This window comes from Triticum dicoccoides, chromosome 2B (genome assembly GCF_002162155.2).
Source record: "Triticum dicoccoides isolate Atlit2015 ecotype Zavitan chromosome 2B, WEW_v2.0, whole genome shotgun sequence".
Classification (NCBI taxonomy): domain Eukaryota; kingdom Viridiplantae; phylum Streptophyta; class Magnoliopsida; order Poales; family Poaceae; genus Triticum; species Triticum dicoccoides.
The window spans coordinates 772678841-772691627 of record NC_041383.1 but is presented as its reverse complement, the minus strand read 5'-3'; the positions used below and the strand labels follow the sequence as shown (position 1 = coordinate 772691627).

Sequence of the window (12787 nt, the reverse complement as noted above, 5' to 3'; positions counted from 1 at the left end):
GGCGCTGGACGCCCTCATCGCCGCAGTCCCGCCCGAGATGCAGTTCTCGCTTTCCAACAAGCGGACTGCCAAGGAGGCTTGGGACGCCATCGCCGCAGCACGCATCGGCAGCGACCGTGCTCGCAAGTCCACCCTGCAGGCACTTCGTAAGGAGTGGGAGAACCTGGGCTTCAAGCCAGGTGAGGACGTTGATGACTTTGCTCTCCGTCTCAACACTCTGCTGCAGAAGATGGTGAAGTTTGGCGATGCCACCTACACCGAGGAGAGAGTTGTCGAGAAGCTTTTTCGGTGCATTCCCGAGAAGTACAAGCAGATGGCTCGCTCGATCGAGTCGTTGCTGGACCTCTCCACGATGACGATCGAGGAGGCGATAGGTCGACTCAAGGTCGTCGACACCGACGAGCCACAGCCCCCCTCGGGGCCCGTCACCACCGGCGGGAAGCTGCTCCTAACTCGGGAGCAGTGGGATCCCAGCCTTGGTGACAGGAAGAAGGGGAGCCTTCCTCCTCGACGGGCGGCCGCAAGCGTGGCAAGCAGCGTAAGGCGCGAAGAGGCCCCCCGGGCAGGGCACAAGGACGTGCCAAAGGTGACGCCCGCGGAGGCGCCAAGGACGGCGCCGCTGGCAAGCCCAAGCCGGCACAAGACAACAGTTGCCACAACTGTCGCCGGTTTGGCCATTGGGCCAATGAGTGTCGGCAACCACGACAAGGCCAGGCTCACGTCGCACAGGCGAAGGAGGAGGAGACGGCTCTGTTCATGGCGCATGCAAGCATTGAGCTACCCTTGGCGACTCCAGTCGCAAAGGCTTTCATCCACCTCGATGAGCCAAAAGCACACGCTCTTCTCGGCGATGGCTCCGGGAAGGACAAGGCTACGGGGTGGTGCCTCGACACCGGCGCCACCCACCACATGACCGGTCGAAGGGAATTCTTCGCCGAGCTCGACTCCGATGCGCGAGGCTCCGTCAAGTTCGGGGATGCCTCCGCTGTGGAGATAAAGGGCGTCGGCTCCGTCATCTTCACCACCAAGATGGGAGAGCACCGGCTGCTCACCGGTGTCTACTACATCCCCGCGCTAAGGAATTCCATCATCAGTTTGGGACAGCTGGATGAGAACGGCTCACGCGTGCTGATTGAGCATGGGGTCCTACGCATCTGGGATCGCCAGCGTCGCCTTCTCGCCAAGGTGCCCAGAGGTGAAAATCGACTCTACGTCCTTGATGTGCAGGTGGCACAACCGGTCTGTCTCGCTGTCCGTCGAGACGACGAGGCGTGGCAGTGGCATGAGCGCTTTGGGCACCTTCACTTTGAGGCCCTGAAGCGTCTAAGTGCCAAGGAGATGGTGCGAGGCCTGCCATGCCTCGACCATGTGGAGCAGTTCTGCGACATCTGCGTACTGACAAAGCAGAGACGACTCCCCTTTCCCCAACAGGCGAGTTTTCGGGCTAAGGAGAAGCTGGAGCTCGTGCACGGAGACCTGTGCGGCCCGGTGACGCCAGCCACACCAGGAGGTCGACGCTACTTCCTGCTGCTCGTCGACGATCTCTCCCGCTACATGTGGGTGATGATCCTCGGCAGTAAGGGAGAAGCGGCGGACGCCATCAGGCGCGCGCAGGTTGGTGTGGAGGCGGAGAGCGGCCGCAAATTGCGCGTGTTGCGCACTGACAACGGCGGCGAGTTCACGGCGGCTGAATTCGCGTCGTACTGCGCCAATGAGGGCATCCAGCGCCACTACTCCGCGCCGTACAGCCCGCAGCAAAACGGCGTCGTCGAGCGGCGCAACCAGACGGTTGTGGGGATGGCTCGGGCTCTCCTCAAGCAGAGAGGGATGCCGGCTGTCTTCTGGGGAGAGGCGGTGCTAACGGCCGTCTACATCCTCAACCGCTCTCCTACTAAGGCACTCGACGGCAGAACTCCGTACGAGGCCTGGCATGGGCGGAAGCCAGCGGTCTCTCATTTGCGGGTCTTTGGCTGCCTTGCGTTCGCCAAGGAGCTCGGCCACATCGGCAAGCTCGACGACAGGAGCACTCCGGGAGTCTTCATCGGCTACGCGGAGGGCTCAAAGGCCTACCGCATCCTCGACCCAAAGACACAACGTGTGCGCACAGCGCGAGACGTCGTGTTCAACGAAGGGCGAGGGTGGCAATGGGACAAGGCGGTGGACGACGGCTCGACGCCGACGTATGACGACTTCATTGTCGAGTACGCTCACTTCAAGGAAGCTGGGGGAGCAAGCAGCTCCTCTTCACCGGGCACGTCTACCCCGGCCCCCAAAACTACATCGACTCCGGCGCCTGCTACACCGACGACACCACAACCGGCGACGCCGCATACTCCAGCCCCGGTGGTCGCCACTCCGGGCTCGTCTTCATCAGCACCAGCTCACGCAGAGCACAACCCGATGAAGTTCGCTTCCCCGCTCACTCACGACAAGGAGCGGGTCGACGCATGGTATGGAGGCGAACAGCTGCGGTATCGCACGATGGATGATCTACTCGGCGACCAGCCGGTGCCGGGACTGATGCCACGTGACCTGGAGGCGCAGCTACAACTCGCGTGTGAGGACGGCGAACCACGGTCCTTTAAAGAGGTCGAGAGAGATGCGGCATGGCGCGCCGCGATGCAGTTGGAGATGGATGCGGTCGAGCAAAACCGCACCTGGGAGCTCGCTGACCTCCCCCGTGGTCATCGCGCAATCACCCTTAAGTGGGTGTTCAAGCTGAAGAGGGATGGAGCCGGCGCCATCATCAAGCACAAGGCTCGCCTGGTGGCCCGAGGCTTCTTGCAGCAGGAAGGAGTCGACTTCGACGACGCCTTCGCTCCCGTGGCACGGATGGAGTCCGTGCGACTTCTCCTTGCGCTGGCTGCCCAGGAGGGCTGGCGTGTCCACCACATGGACGTTAAGTCGGCATTCCTCAACGGCGACTTGAAGGAGGAAGTCTACGTGCATCAGCCACCTGGGTTTACGATTCCCGGCCAGGAGGGCAAGGTGCTCCGCCTGCGCAAGGCTCTCTATGGCCTGCGGCAGGCACCCAGGGCGTGGAACGCCAAGCTGGACTCCACGCTGAAGAAGATGGGTTTCGAGCAGAGCCCGCATGAGGCTGCCGTCTACCGACGGGGGAGTGGAGGAAATGCCCTGCTGGTGGGCGTCTACGTTGACGACCTGGTGATCACCGGCACCAAAGGTGCAGAGGTGGCGGCGTTCAAGGAAGACATGAAGGCCACGTTCCAGATGAGTGACCTGGGGCTCCTATCCTTCTATCTAGGGATTGAGGTGCACCAGGACCACTCCGGGATCGCGCTTCGACAGTCCGCCTACGCCAAGCGCATCGTTGAGCTAGCTGGGCTCACCGACTGCCATCCAGCTCTCACTCCGATGGAGGAGAGGCTGAAACTGAGCCGCGACAGCACGACGGAGGAAGTGGATGCTACGCAGTACCGACGCCTTGTGGGGAGCCTTCGCTACCTCACTCACACATGGCCGGACTTGGCATTCTCCGTCGGCTATGTCAGTCGGTTCATGGAGCGACCAACGTCGGAACACCAGCAGGCAGTGAAGAGGATCGTCCGCTACATAGCAGGGACCCTCGACCACGGCCTCCACTACCCTAGGTGTCCTGGGGCGGCACACTTCGTCGGGTACAGCGACAGCGACCACGCCGGCGACATCGACACCAGCAAGAGCACGAGCGGGATCCTCCTCTTCCTCGGCAAGTGTCTCGTGAGCTGGCAATCAGTCAAGCAGCAGGTGGTGGCCCTGTCCAGCTGTGAGGCTGAGTACATAGCGGCCTCCACCGCCTGTACTCAGGCGCTCTGGCTTGCTCGACTGCTTGGTGATCTTCTCGTTCAAGACACCAGAACGGTGCAGCTCCTGGTGGACAGCAAGTCCGCCCTAGCCCTGGCAAAGAACCCCGTGTTCCATGAACGGAGCAAGCACATCCGACTGAGGTATCACTTCATCCGCAGCTGTGTGGAAGAAGGGAGCATCGAGGCGAGCTACATCAACACCAAGGATCAGCTCGCAGACCTGCTCACCAAGCCCCTTGGGAGGGTCAAGTTCCTCGAACTTTGCTCCAGGATTGGGATGATTCAACTCTCCCACAAGACGACGTACAAGACTTAGGGGGAGAATGATGGATAAGTCTGTGTACTAGGGTCCTTGTGGGGCTGCAGCACATGGTCCTTGTGGCAGTTAGGAGGATAAAGTCCTGGACCATCAAGGACTGGCTGTTAGGATAGAGTTCTGTTCTTGACCATCAAGGATGTCAGTTAGCATCTTAGACTAGCATCTTAGACTAGCATCTTAGACTAGCATCTTAGACTGGCATCTTGGCAGCATCTTAGCATATGCCTTGGCTGGCTAGCAGCCTATAAATATGTATCCCCAACCCCTCGGGTTGGCATGGCATTGTGTGAGAAATAAACCAACGAAAATTGTCCCAACTCTCCTAGTGTCATCCACAACTATCAATGCTCAGGTTGAAAGGTCTAACAAAAATCTCATAATCCACCAAACATCTTTGACCGTATTCTCAAGATCACAATCACCTAACTAAATCCAGGCTAAGATATCATAGACTTAAAATCTCATAATCCACCAAACATCTTTGACTGTATTCTCAAGATCACAATCACCTAACTAAATCCAGGCTAAGATATCATAATCCACCATGAAATTCGGTCGAAAATCACAATCACCTAACTAAATTTATATTGCTCCAATATTAATAAAAGATATATTTATCCACAAATAGAATAATCATCATGCTCACCGACTAGCCCAAAAATCTCATAATCCACCAAACATCTTTGACTATCTTCTCAAGAGCACATCACGTAACTAAATCCACCTAAAATCTCATAATGCTCCGTAAAATTTGGTTCAAGATCACTATCACTTAACTAAATACATTATTGTAATATTAATTGAAGATTCGTTATTTAACAATATAATAATCATCATGCTCACATACTAGACTAAAATCCCATAAATCACCATGAAATTTAGTTAAAGATCATAATCACCTTACTAAAGCCAAATTGTTTATAGATTAATTAAATATATGTTTATTAAACAATATAATAATCATCATGCTCACCTACTAGCTCTAAAATCTCATAATGCACCGAACATTTTTAACTATCTCCTTAAGATCACAATCACATAACTAAATCCACATAAAATCTCATAATCCACCGTGAGATCACAATCACATAACTAAATCCACATAAAATCTCATAATCCACCGTGAAATTTGCTTCAAGATCACAATCACCAAACTAAATCCAAATTGTTTCAATATTAATTAAAGATATGTTATCCATTTATAAAATAATCATCATGCTCACCTACTAGCCCTGAAATCTCATAATCCACCGTACATCTTTGACTTCTATCTCCCCAATACCACTTCTACATCACCATCAAACTACCTCATCTTCTAACTGATGAAAACCATTTCAATATGGCACCACCCAACTTGGTGCATATTGGGGGCTTAAGGATGTAACATGATTGACTCACAAAATCACAATTTCATGTAGGGCTTCATTCCAATCAAAAGTTGTTGGTGCTTAATGGGTCCTCTTGCAATTCCATAAGTTAAGTACATCGATATAAGTCCACGCTATCACATCCTTGATAGCTAGGTTGGGTTTCCTAGGATAGGTTTGGTTTAGAGAAAGGCTTAAGCTTGAGAGAGGAGAAACTCTGACTAAGTTGCACTTTGTACAATTAAAGATGCAGGCCTTTGCATCTTGAAGGTATCTTGGTGCTAGGTCTACGCGACTTGAACAATCGAACAAAACTTTTCTCAAGAATGATGCAACTATAGAGTCCACCTGATGGTACATAGTCCCCCATGATTGATATTTTTCCACTCTTGTCACGGTGTACAAGGTATCCACCTAGTGAGGGCTCTACACTAAACAGACCAAGGTACTAAGTTCAGCCTCGTCCCATATTGGGGTTATGTGCTACGATTATTCCCCAGTCCTAGGATTTATATGACTTGCATGGCTAAGCACTATTAAACTTGCGCCTATGACCCACATTTATTTGTGACAAGTGGGTATGTATTCCTCCGGTTAGAAACGAGGGGTATTAAGAATGTCAAAGGGGGTGTCAATATCAAGCACATAGAGCATAGCTAAACCCTAGCTAATTTACTTAGCATAGCAATACTAGTAAACAATACTTTATGCATGCAAAATAATTTTAAGTGTGTAATGCAAATATGGGTTCAACATGATCAAAGTAGGTTGCTTGCCTTGCTCAATAAAGTCTTGAATGCTTCTTTGAAGGGATAGTGTTCATGATGATTACTTCTTGAAACAAACCACTTGATAATCTCTCAATGGCTGGTGGGCTAAAAAGGGGATGTGAAACATACTTGTAAGAAATCAGAGCTAAACAAGTTAACACAGAATAACAGAATGAAACATATGACTCAAATTCGAGTTCGACGATTGCATCTCAGGAACAGAAATTGCAGCAAGGCGGCATAATTATTCCAAACTCTATTTAAGGTTTGCACTTTGGGTTCACATTTCCAAGACGCGAATCTAATGCCACAAATGAGTTCAAACCAAATTTTGCACATCATCAACGATTTGGTAATAGTCACCACTGAATTCTTTTCCCTGCTATTTTGCTAAGTTACTGTATCCATCCAGATTTGTAGTTTAGATTCGACATACAATGTTTGACTGTAACAGCACAGTGCACACTTTCTGAATTGCTTGCACGAATTGGTGTAGACTCTGGTTCCATCAAACTCTCAGTTCCATGGAACAAGTCTGTAACTAGGCATATAGTGCAGTGATGGGCCTTTCCCATAGCAAAGCGGGTTCAGTAGCTAATCTAGCATACTCCTTTGGCAATAGTTCCTAGTACTAGACAAATTATGGAATGGGCATAAAAAACAGTGTACCTAAACAGCAGGTGTACAACATGCATAGACTTCTCTTGCTCTTTCTTGATGCAGCAGCTCATCTCCCTTGGCAATAGTTCCTAATTTAATTGTGATAGTCTTATTAGGATATTCATATTCAGAAGCAAAGATTGTCAAAAGGTAGCTACTTTTGGTATGCAACAGATGTTGTAATTTACTTTCTCAGTTGTCAAACATGAATGTGGAACACTTCAGCATGTTTCCAAGTTTAAACTATATTGCAAGTCATATGACTTGCATCCACACCTTGTTAAATAAAATTAACTAACTATATATATTTAGTTTCTGCGTTTAATCATTGTAATGAATCATGGCTCAACTGCCCCTCTGTGAGATGGTCAATCTTAGAATTATGTTTCCTACAACTTAAATGGGATAACTTACCTGCTGTACCAATCATATCATCCATCATAACAGACACTTTTCCTCTTAACATCTCCAATCAGATTCATTACCTGCAATAAATGCACATGACAAGTTGTGCTTGTTTAATCTGACAGAACTGATCACATAAAAGTATGGAAAAATAAAACTAGCATGCACCATGTGAAACAGCACATCTACATATGCAATATACATTTCCAGCAGATTGACTAGCAGTGGATAAACCGTAACCAACTACAAAAGAGCCTTGATGAGTATTCTCTTACTATGCATCCTAGTTAGCTGCTCATATACCCCACTGTGGACAAGAATGTAAAACAAGTTAAGCCGTTCTTCCACTCGCGCCAATTCATCCAGCTATAATCCTACTTGCCTCGGCAACGTTGTGTACATGCCTTCTTTTGTCTACAATTGTTAGAGGTGCATCTGCTTTTTGGCAAAAGCGCGTGCTCTGGGAACACCTCCAACATCAGGCGACACCACCACCAAGTCATTCGAACAAATTGTCTTGCTGGCGAGGTTTTCAAGAATCACCGGCTTGACAGATAATGAGGCCAAGACAGAAACAGTTATGAATGATAGATATCACATGCCAGTTTTGAAGTACTTGATCAACTGAAGCAACGGTGTTCAGGAAGGAATAAGACTAGGATTACCCACAGATATGATTTAATTTTGTGGATTTTTTCACTCCGTGCACTATGCTGGACGCAGACGGAAATTTTTCACTGGAGAAGCATTGTGTAGGTTTCAGACTTCCTCACCAAATAGTTTGCCTGAATGCAAACGCTTCATGTCTGTTCAACTAGGATTACTCACAGCTACAATCAGATTGTGTTCGACTAGTATTACTCACAGCTAGAATCAAGACCTAAGACCGCACAGCAGACCTCCACATGGGAGGTTGAAGAGGGAGAAAAGCAACCACATAAGGTCAGCCATGACTTGGGATAGCTTTCCTCTGATGCTTGTGATTGAAGGGGAGGACATCACCGGAGAAGATGAGAAAAGATGTCAAGAGGAAGGAGAAAAAGCATGCATCATCTCAATACCATCCCGCTCAGGTCGGCTAGTGGAGGAAAGTGAAACGCCTAAAGAGGATATCCGCCGGACAGAACAAATGTTGGTGCACGGATCCGGCAAGAAAAGAAGAAGAAAGGGGATTTGGCTCTGATTTTCGCATTGCAGGGAGAAGTGAAGATGAGGGGGCTTACTTCTCAGCGTAGTGGAGCAAGTACGCGGGCTTCTTCACCTCAAACGACTACGCCTCCAGTTCATGACCGCCTGCGTCGCAAGCACACGCAATTCAGTCACCGGAATCCGCCGCGTCAGATGAGAGGAGAGGAGAAGAGGAGAACCCTAGACGTACCTGCGTCGAGAGGTGGGCGACGTCGATGCCCAGAGAGATGAGGGCGAGAAGGTGCTTGGGCGAGTCGAACTTGTCGCCGTCGAAGTGGGAGTCGAGGAGCGCCGGTACGGCGGCATCGTCCGGGTCGTCGTAGAGGTGCGCGTCCGCCCCACCACCCGCGGCGTTGCCGCGCCGCTGGCCCGCATCCCAAACATCCCAAACAGGCTCCCTCGTCGAACGCGGCGGCGAGGCTGCGCGGAGCGGATCTCGGCGGCCGCCGCGTTTCGCCGGGTAGAAGCAGAAGAGAGACGAGGTCCGTGTCCGTCTCGTCGTGGGCCGAATTTGACGTATAACCTGGGCCGTCCACGAGAGAGGCTGGGTAGTATTTTCTGTGGGCCTGATCCACATATATCCATCCGGGCGGCGGCCTGCTAGTAGTGGGGTAAGCTGTACCTGGAAACTTTAGCCCCACATCGCGAGTTTCATTAATTCAAAAAATGATTAAAGAAATATAAAAGTAACAAGAAAATAAGAAAACATTAAAAATCACAGTTTTTTTAAAACATTCTTTCTAAAATCATCGATCTTTCTATAAAAAGTTGAAAGGTAGCTGCGATATAGTTTTAAATGTATCTTCTCTGGACTAATATAGTTTTAAGTGAGCTTCCGCTTTGATATGAAATTGCATGATTTATTTGTGCTCTTTTATAATGTATACATTTACAAGAAAAATGATGATATTAAAACTAAATTATTTTGTTCTTCAGTGAGTTAAAAACACATCCCAACTTTATCAAAAGGCAAAAGAACTTTCCTATGATTGTAATTATGATTATGCCCATGAGAAATCAAAATAAGCATCTTTTAGCTCCGGTTTGTTCAGTTTATGTCTTGTGGATCAACCATGGCCAGTATATTTCATGCCCCAGGATAATGTTTTAGGCTATGCAGTACTCAAATAACTACACAGTATCTTTTCATCTAATGAACATGGGGATATTTTGTACCGAGTAGATCAACTTGTCTTTCATCGAGAAAAACAAACGGATATTCTGTACCAAGTAGATCAACTTGTCTTTTCATCTAAATGAACAAGCGATATTTGGTACCCAATAGATCAACTTGTCTTTTCATCTAAATGAACAAGTGGATATTTTGTATCCAGTAGATCAACTTGCATATGTACACAAGGTTTTTGGCAACACATCAATTGGTATGATTTTTAACTAACCAATTGGTTGTTCCAGTATTTGTTCCCTCTTATTTATGTTTTTTCGGTACCTGTAAGTGCATCTAGTGCCACCCCTAGTTGGTTTTGGAGTATTGACGACAAAGTTGGTTGAGGGACTAATGCGTTTGTGAGAATTGCAGGATAACGCAGGTAGTGTCCCTCATTGATTCAGTTTACCTACCGAAGATGACCCCTAAAAATGTATGAAGACATTGAAGACAATGGTGGTATGAGAAGATATTCATATTGAAGACTATGACATGAGAAGACATTGCGTGAAGACTATGGAGCGCGAAGACTGTGTGGATTCGTTGCTTCCTTTTCTTCTTTGTTGAGTCATAGGAACCACGGTACTGTTAAGTGGGGTCCAAGTGAACTAAGTCAGAGTGACTGAAGTGATGTTCGACTCAAATCCTATGTCTTCGAGCAAAGACAATGAGAGCAAACCTTATCCAGAGCTGGATGAGTCAGCTTTGCTTGTAGCCCAAGTAAAGTTGCCGCGTGTGTTTGAAATCTGACCGTTGGAACACGTGTCAGTTCCTTAGTGACCCAGGGTCATTTTGGACAAATCAGGTCGGGTTGCCTAGTGGCTATAAATAGCCCACCCCCTACACCATAAATTGGTGGCTGCTCAGAGTTTGTACATGGCTTTTGTCGTTTGAGAGCAACCCACCTCGAAGCATTTGAGAGAGAGAGAGAAATCCTTGCGAGGACAAAGCCCAAACACCCAGAGCCAAAGAGTGTTAGGCATCACTGAAGTCTTTCTGTCTGTGTGACCTGAAGACTTATTACACTTGAGGACTGTGAATCCTCCAGCCGGTTAGGCGTCGCGTTCTGAGCATCCAAGAGTCGTTGTGGATTGCCGGTGAACGAAGTCTGTGAAGGTTTGGAAGTCTCCCTTGAAGACTTACCAGAGTGATTGGGCGAGGACTGTGTGTTCTTAGCTCAAGGATAATACGGTGAGGACTGTGTGTCCGGGACTGGGTGTTCTCGAGTTTAAATACTCAGTCGCTCCAACCAGACGTACAGTTGTCACAGCAACTGAAACTGGTCCAACAAATCCTGTGTCTTCAACAAGCAACTGGTTCTATCCCTTTCCATCCTTTACTTGAGTTTGTCTTCGTGAAGTCATTGCTTATTTGTCTTATCTGATTGACTTCATTGCTTGACTACTATTGTTGATTGGCTTCATACTATCTTCCATCCTGATCCTACTACCTAGCTGCTATTAGTCTTCGTACGTTAACGCTATTGCATACTTGACTATGGCTTGCTTGTTGTAGTTTATCTTCCGCTGCATATCAATTAGGTTATTTCTATTGTTTGTCTTCGAAACTTCCACGTTTTGAAGACTTTGATAAAAATCGCCTATTCACCCCCCCCCCTCTAGTCGATAACTAGCACTTTCAATTGGTATTAGAGCAAGGTACTTCCTTGTTCTGTGTGATTCGGTTTAACCACCTGGAGTTTAGCTATGTCGACTGCAGGGATAATCAAAGTCTCCGCTGCTTGCCCCATGTTCGATGGAACAGAATATCCCTACTGGAAGAATAAGATGCGCATGCATCTTGAAGCCATTGATGTCGACCTCTGGTATGTCGTCAAGAATGGCGTTCCCAAAACTGGTGAAGGTGTCACCCCTACTGATGTCAAGAAGTTCATTCAACTGGACTCGACTGCAAAGAACATCATCTGTGGTCATCTGACCAAAGGACAGTATGGCCGTGTGAGTGCTCTAGAAACGTCAAAGCTAGTCTGGGACTGGCTGTCCAAAGTCAATGAAGGCATCTCTACACAGAGAGACCAGAGGACCAGTGTTCTTCGCAATCTCTTCAATCGCTTCAAGAGAAACGACAATGAAAATGTCCAGCTCACGTTTGATCGCCTCACTAATATCACAAATGAACTTCAAGCTCTTGGCGCAACTGAGATTACCAAGCATGAAATCGTCAAGGCACTGCTGAGATCACTTGACAGCTCCTTTGACACCCTTGCCCTCATGATACAAGAACGTCCTGATTTCAAGACACTCGATCCGTCTGATATACTTGAAAGGCTCAACACACATGAGTTCCAGCTTTCTGAGAAAAGAGATATCTATGGCCCCAACTATGGCCGAACTCGTGCTTTGAAGGAAAAAGTTGTTTCCTCATCTGAAGAAGATGAATCTGACTGCGGTTCTGACGATCCTGAAGACATTGGAAGGGGGCTTGCTATGCTTGTGAAGAAGTTCCAGAAATTCACCAAGAAGAAAGGCTTCAGAAAGTCTTCACGATCCAGCTCAAGGAATGATGAAGCTTCCACCCATGATCACAAGAAGAGAACCTGCCACAAGTGCAAGAAACTCGGTCACTACATATCTGAGTGTCCACAGTGGGACAATGAGAAGAAGAAGAAGAAAAGCAAGGAATATGATTCCGATGACAACAAGAAGAAGAAATCCTCAAAGTCTTCTAAGTCTTCTTCCAAGTCTTCATCATACAAGAAGAGCTCATCTGGCAAGGCTCGTGCTTTTGTTGGCAAGGAAATGGATTCAGAGGAGGAGTCTGCTTCGGAGGAGGCGGAGGTGGAGTCTGGTGAGGAGTCTGACCCTGGCGTTGCAAGTCTGGCTCTAGCCACAGCCTATGTCGCCAAGTCCATCTTCAACACTGAAGACAATGACTTCCACACCAACGCTGAAGCTAATGACGAAGACGATCCTTCTCCCACCTACTGCTTCATGGCACGTGGTGCCAAGGTAAAATCCCGCGATGCTTACTTTCAAACTTCAAGTGAAGATGACTTTGATTGTGAATCCAAACCTAGCTACAAAACACTTGCTAAAATTGCAACTGAACAACAAAAGGCTATGGAACATACTAAAAAACTGTTA

The 12787-nt window shown here is 48.2% G+C and overlaps 1 long non-coding RNA gene across 1 annotated transcript; it reads right to left on the bottom strand.

The window, feature by feature from the left end:
• Positions 1 to 4422: 4422 nt before the first annotated feature.
• On the bottom strand, positions 4423 to 9006 carry LOC119366195. Its single transcript, XR_005175960.1, has 5 exons — positions 8706 to 9006; positions 8551 to 8620; positions 7337 to 7407; positions 6932 to 7011; positions 4423 to 6367 (listed from the first exon to the last, which is right to left on the bottom strand). It is a non-coding gene; the product is annotated as an uncharacterized LOC119366195 (long non-coding RNA).
• Positions 9007 to 12787: the final 3781 nt, after the last annotated feature.